Source organism: Lipotes vexillifer, unplaced genomic scaffold (genome assembly GCF_000442215.2).
Source record: "Lipotes vexillifer unplaced genomic scaffold, Lipotes_vexillifer_v1.1 scaffold253, whole genome shotgun sequence".
NCBI lineage: Eukaryota > Metazoa > Chordata > Mammalia > Artiodactyla > Lipotidae > Lipotes > Lipotes vexillifer.
Genome location: NW_006780322.1, coordinates 4,083,183 through 4,090,146, shown reverse-complemented (window position 1 = coordinate 4,090,146; position 6,964 = coordinate 4,083,183).

The window sequence follows — 6,964 nt, the reverse complement described above, 5'->3', positions numbered from 1 at the left end:
CGCCAAAGCAGCAGAACGCGGCTGCTTGATAAACGCAAAATTACTTGTTGATTTACATTATAAGCACTATTCAAAGAGCACAAGAGTGCCTCAAATATGAATACTGAAGGCACTTTTTAAGGGGAGGAGACATAATCAAAATTATATTAAATCAATCACCTTCAGCTAGAGTTGCCCTGGAATTTTGTTTTCAGTCTTCTAAGTTAGCAAAGATCTCCTCTGCTTAAATGAATCCATCATAAAGTTCTTTAAGCAGAAGGAGTAAAATGCACAGGTAATTACAGAAGTATTTGCAAATTCTAATAAACGAATCTATTTTTATCTAGGTAGAGGTGCCTCAGGGTGCTCTGGCTTTTAAAATCAAATAGACAATTATCAGAATGCAAGAGAGCTTACCTTCCAAGAAATATTAGCAGGTTGGAAGTATGTCATTGGGCACATGTTAGCAAGAGGGCAGGAAAAAGGCATATGTAACTAAGCAAGAAGAATCCAGAGAAAAGCGTGGTTGGGGGTAGAGATATCACGTCATCATGGGTTTCCCAACCCACCAGGGTAAGAAATTATAGGTACCATGATTTGGACTCTTATAGATGACTCAGAACCTCTGTACAGTGGAAATTCAATCATCCCCTCCCCACGTTACCCTCTTCCCTTCTAAGGAAACCATTAGGTAGTAGAAACTTCTGCTAACAATTTTCCCCTGCTAAAGTTTCTGCTTGAATTAATCACACAGAACACAGCAGAAGCGGCATCAAAATCAATTTATTGGGAAACCAGTTACTTAGAGGCATTACATTGTAAAGAGATGTAGAGAGAGATCTGAACATTTTAGAAGATACTGTACAAAAATACTATGTTTCTCTGAATCCTGTTAAGTATTTAGCAGTGCTTCTTTTTAAACAGTTCTGACCTTAAATATTGTTTTCAGAAACAAAAAAGGTGGGTCCCCACCCCCACCCCGCCATCATTTTTATTTCTCTTTCTAGAACTCTGAATGTATTTGGTGAATTCCAAATTACAGAGTCTTTAAGTTAAATTCTGTACTGGTGCCAAATGGCTTTCTGAAGAGGATAAATGTTTCCTTGCATTATAACTTCAGTATGTGCACCCATATGGTGATAGGAAGGCGTTAGTCAGGGGACAGGAAATAAACGGAGCACCTTCTCCTTTGCAATATATGTGGAAAGACATAACTCTAATCTCTCAGGCAAGTATATCGATGTGAGTTCTGTCACAGTGATTCCCAGATGACGATGTCTGGGGGGAAATTCAAATGAAATGGGGCAGAGAAGTTTTCCAAGATAAGATTTGCTGAGCAAAGTGGTATGAATGGCCCCCAAAACTCCTTGAACCATTTTCTAACACAGTATCAGTTGGACAGTTTTTAGTTCCCAAAATTAAGTCATGACTTCTGATCTTCCAAAACCACCCTAAAAAGCTGATGTGGTTCTGTGGGAGAGCAAAATATCTCTCAGGAAAAAACTGGCAAATTTAGTCATGACCAACTCTGGCCACCATAGGAACCAATAATGAAAATGAGCACTAGTTTGACTGAAGCTAGTGTTCTGGGGAAATTTAAATGGAATGTAGTCAAATCAAATTGTGTGCACAGACCTCCAAAAAGCAGCTGCCTATAGAACGCAGGGCATCTTGGATGCCTGCAGTGTTAGAGTACATTGTGAGAGCTGTAAAGTACCAAGTAGGGGTACCCATGTCCAGAGTCAGACAGGCTAGAAGGGCATTCCTAACCTATCTAAATTACTTACGTTAAAAGTGAGCTCTTGGTCAAGTCAACTGTAAATCTGCCAACTCAGAGCATATTCTATGACCTTCATGATGAGTAGGAAAAATCACACCTAAAATTGCGACAACTTTTAAAAATTTATATAGTCACAAAAATACTATAACATCAAGTTTGAAAGGAGAACTAGTCTCCAGTCCTTCAAAACAAGGCCAGACCTATTTCATCTCTCTCTTTGAACATGAATCTGCTCTATAGGATTGGAAACGCACCTTTAACGGATTTTCCCTTGAAGGCCAGATCTCTTAACCTTTCCATTCTTTTTAGAGGAGGTGCAGTATGACCAAGGCTGAGAGCAACCACCCTTTGTAACCCTCCAAGCCTGGCGTTTTGGAGAACAAAGACACGCAGTGGGTATGGGGCACACAGACATCCACATTCCCTCAGGGAATTTTGGTGGTGGCGGCACAAGAAACAAAGCAGTCAAGAGAAGGACAGATTCTAAATAACTGTAAACAGAAGACAGACATTAAATCTTGTTGGCAGTTAGAGGGTTTTTTTTTTTTTTTTTTGAATATGCGTGTGTTATTGCAGGGAGGGAAAGCATGTATTTTCAGGGTGAACAGTCCTTGTATATGAATATAGCCTTGTACTGTCAGAAAAACATGTTGGAAGCAGTCTGCCTACTTGCAATGAAAGATTTATACTAATTTAACCTCAGTGCCTTGGCCCAGTTCCTTTGGAAACCAATGGCATGCAGAGCAGATGCCCTGTGACCAGAAAACTCAATAAAGCTAGCCAGTTGTTCTTGGGGTAGGGGTGGGGAGTGATGGGGGGGTGTTGGGCTTAAACCTGGGACCTGGCCTCACAGGGTCAGGGTCTCCCTTATCAAGCATAAGGGTCTTCCTTATCAGGAAGCTTAAGGTAGGGCATTTTGTTCTAATTTCCTCAAATTAAGTCATGTCTCTTTTCATTTTGCTTTAGCACATTAAATTAAGCAAGACGTCAAAACACACTTCTTTTTCTTGCTCTGATGTAGGACTGTGTGCCAGGTTAAGGTTAAGCACACTTTTTGACAGTCCACTAGGAATAACTCCATTTTAGTCTATTTTGAGGCTGCAAATTAATGCCGATTTCAGTAAGAGCTTATGTGCTTCAGAAAGAAGGCATCCTCAAAAGTATTTGATGCTTTGGCAACTATCCTCACCAATTCCCTATTAATTTCCAAAGCAACCCAAAGTGCTGAATAATTTAGAATAGGTTTACCATGGAAATTTTATCTGATGGACAGTGAGGGTCAGTGTTTCCTAAAAAAGAATGAAAATCTGACGACTTAAATTTCAGGCTGGATATTCCTGAGTGCAATATATCATGCATGACCAGAATTTTACTTTCTCCCATACTATAAAGCGAAATAAGTTATAGGGAGTGTCAAAGACATAATTCTTGCCCCAAACTGAAGGTGAAGTCTTGGAGTATTGGGAAACCTTCTCGTATAGTTAGCAAATAGAAAGCAAAATACCCTTTACAAGAACTTCAGAAATGTAGCACCAAATGAAATTCACACTCTCAGAGCTGAATCAGGGAATCAGGAGATGTACATCAAACTAATAATTTCCATGACCTTTTGCTCAGATAATAAAATTAAGCATCGGGTTCTACCATATGCTGTGGAGTTGCATTAAAACCCACGCCTGGAGAATAAGGTATTTGATGGGGGACAACACTGGCTAGACACGCTGGGTCTCCCAAGCCAATGGAGCAAGTAAACAAGAGAGATTTCTCCCTGGGCATAAAACTGCTGTTGCCAACATAAAATGTTTAATTAAATTGGCCTGGGTATATTAAAGATTAAATTAGAGGAGGGTAGCTGCAAATCTGTGCTCCCTTTTACAGCTCCATGTCTGGTCATATCAAATGCAGGCTCACAGGGGTTTTATTCTCTATGACCGCAGATGAAGCTGGGGTAGCCATGACTCATTAAAACGTCCTCTGCACGTCTCTCATACGTGTCTGCACTTTCCTTGTGCACAGGTGCTTATGGTCACTCAACAATGTGTTTAAATCCTTTTTGCAAAAGTGGGTTTTCAGATCAGGAAAAGAGCAGCTACTGTAAGTTATTTATTTATAGCTCTGAACATCATGCTCCTGTTTTAACAGATAAAATTCTTTATTTTCCTGTATGTTTACATAAGAAACTTGTTTACAGACTTGTTTTGTATACAATACTTGTGCAGCAAAGTTCAAATGTCACATTTTTCTGTATAAGATAGCTTCATGTACCTCTGTTTGCTTTGTCTTCTTGGGAGGACAGGATAAAGGTCTGTGGTGAATACATATCCACGTGATGAGGGCGTGTGTGACAGGTGAGGGCGTGTGTGACAGGGCAGAGAATACTCCTAGGGCAAGACTACATCAGAGTGGGAACCAAGAAGGTATCTTCCATTCTAGCAACTACCATGCTGCTGCTCAGATCAGCATTGTCCAAAGAACCTCTCTCCCCCATCACAGTGAAAGGAAACCCAAGAGAAACAAAATAGTATCTTGTTACAGATTATTTGAAATGGAGGCCATCTGGGATTCATTCTGACTCAAGAAATCCAAGGACGTCCAACTCTAGGAACATTACTAGTGGGGAAAAGGAAAAGGCTAATAACACTGTGCTGGTAAAATTACAGTCTCTTGAGAGGAATAAAAGATGGCTTTGTAATATGTGGAGTGTTTCAGTAAAGGTACCATTTTAAGTACCCATCTAATAGTTTCTCTGTTCTGCCTGGCAGCCTCTAATCTGCTTAATTCAGTACTTTGGGCAATCCTGTCATTTTTATCCCCAAACTCTAAGTTCATGGCTACAGAATCCTGAATCTTACAGACTGAGAAAGCTAAGACCCCTGGAACTACAGACAGACATCGGCATGGGAGACTTTATTTTGGCCGAAGGTATCTACAATGTGCATCTCTCTTCAGCTGAATTCACAGGCCTCCATACCTCTGGGCTGAGGTCAACCCCCAAAGTCTCCTCCTTCCCCCAGCACTACTGAAGGCAGACCTGATCCTCACCTGGGTGGTCGGGGGAGAGGTTGTGTTGGTTTGAATCATTTATCTCAGGAGAGCCCGAAAAAAGGATTAGAAACAAAGCTAATATTTCATCTTGAGAAAAACAGGTTCTTTTCCTGGATTTGTCCCCCTATAATTATTAGCAATCCAAGTTCTATAATTCTAATTTGGGAAGAGCCAAGTCCAGTAGCAAATGACACTGAACAAAGTGACAACCTCTTTCAGAGGTATTTTAAAACGCCTATCTTTCAATTTTCCAAACCATACTAAAGACAGGTGCCCTTATTCAGAATATTAAGGAAGTTAAGACTGATTGTTGTCACATTCCATTATAAGGTCCTCTCTGGGAATCTTCAGTGAGCTATTCATTCTTCTTACTATCTTCAATAGTAACCACTCTTCAGCTTAGGCGAGTGATTTTGCTTTTTGGAAATCTCTAAATGTTATTTAGAACCAAGAGTGGTGGGAAAAGATCAAGAAAGAGAGCATACTACTTTCAGATGCTGAAAGCGATACTAATTAGAGAATACAACTGATTTTCTTATATTTTATTATCTTTCTTGATAGTATTGAATATTTCTAAGGAGAGAAGTTTCAAAAATAACATAAATGGTGGCAGCATCATTAGAATAAGTATGTTTCCCAAGTAAAACCAGATGCCTTTGAAGGGAACACTCAATTAGGTATCACAACTCTGATACGTCTGCTAAAGAAATCATTAATTATAATCATATTTAGAAGTGTCCATTTAAAGCTTATCTCCTCTGAGGGCTGTGTTTTTAAAAACACTGGGACTTGAATTTGGTGATCTAGTTATCTGAATGCTGTAAAGGGAAAAAAATCCAATTTGTGATGCTTTCTGGTACAGATACTACTTTTGCACAGTCGGAGTAAAAGCAAATCAGAAACATATGCTTACAGTTATTTGTCCATTTTTAAGTGGCAGGTCCTCGATTATACAGTTTAAAAAAATTGAAATCTTCTGATACTGTTTTGTTGGAATAGGTAGACACGTGTGTGTAATATTAAAAAAAAGGAAAATCTATGTCCAAAACTGTGATGATTTATGGGTCTCTTCAGATAACCAAGAGAGAGAGCAACCCGGGTTAGTGAAAGCCCACTGTAATTCTCTAACATGTAAATACTGCTACAGAAGATAACTGAAGAACATCAGGATTATATAAATCCGTCATAGTCCTCCTGAAGCATCATAATAAATACTTAGAACCCTAGAATTCTATAACCTTAAAAACCATCTAGTCCAAACCCATCATTGTCAGTAAGGAGCAGCCCTAAGAAGTGAAGCCCCTGTTGAAGGCCACTAGGCCAGGGACTGGCAAAGGTCAGGACAAGCTCCCAGGTGGCTTGTCCTGCTCAGGTCTCTTCTCCCACCACCTGCTTTAGGTCCCACAACTGTGAAATGAAGTGGATGGACTAGAGTAATCTCTAAGGTCCCTCTTGTAGCTCAGTCTACAGTTTCAAAGTTCTATCAATTATTAGCATACGATACTCATCTCAAATAAACCCTTTTGGCTCAAGGATGATGCTAAAATCCTTGATAAAAGGTCCCTTTTATCAAGTCACTCACATGTCTTCTTTAGCAGAAAAATAGTTCTCTCCTTTGAAGCCCTACTCCTAAAGAATAAACTCAAGATAATTTCATGTCATTATCCCCCTCAGGCTTCCTCCACCCAGTCTCTCTGGTTTCTAGTCTATTCATTTTCATTAACATTCTCCATTAAGCTTTATTGAGCCAAATGACTAGATAATATATCTCAATGTGATTACGGGTAATACATGAAAGGAATAATTTAGAGACACTTACCTAATTTCTAAACTGTACTCTTCGTGGTTTCAATTAAATTGAGAAACTAGATATTTCATTATATTTCTGACATGTATGTATGAAAAAAAATCAAACTGGAAAACATAGGCATAAAACATTATTCTTATTTAAAAATAAACATCTCTTTCGTTAGTTTATATATTCTTTCTATGTCTGGGAAAAAGAATACCATTTTGATCTTCAGTAATATTCCTGTCCATAAAGGGGCAAACCAAGTCCCATTTTCACTGCTCTCCAATCATGGAGAGCTTTCGAGGATCCTTTTTTTTTTTTTTTTTTTTTTGGGGGCCGGGGGGCTCTTTCTCGTTGTGGCCCTCCCC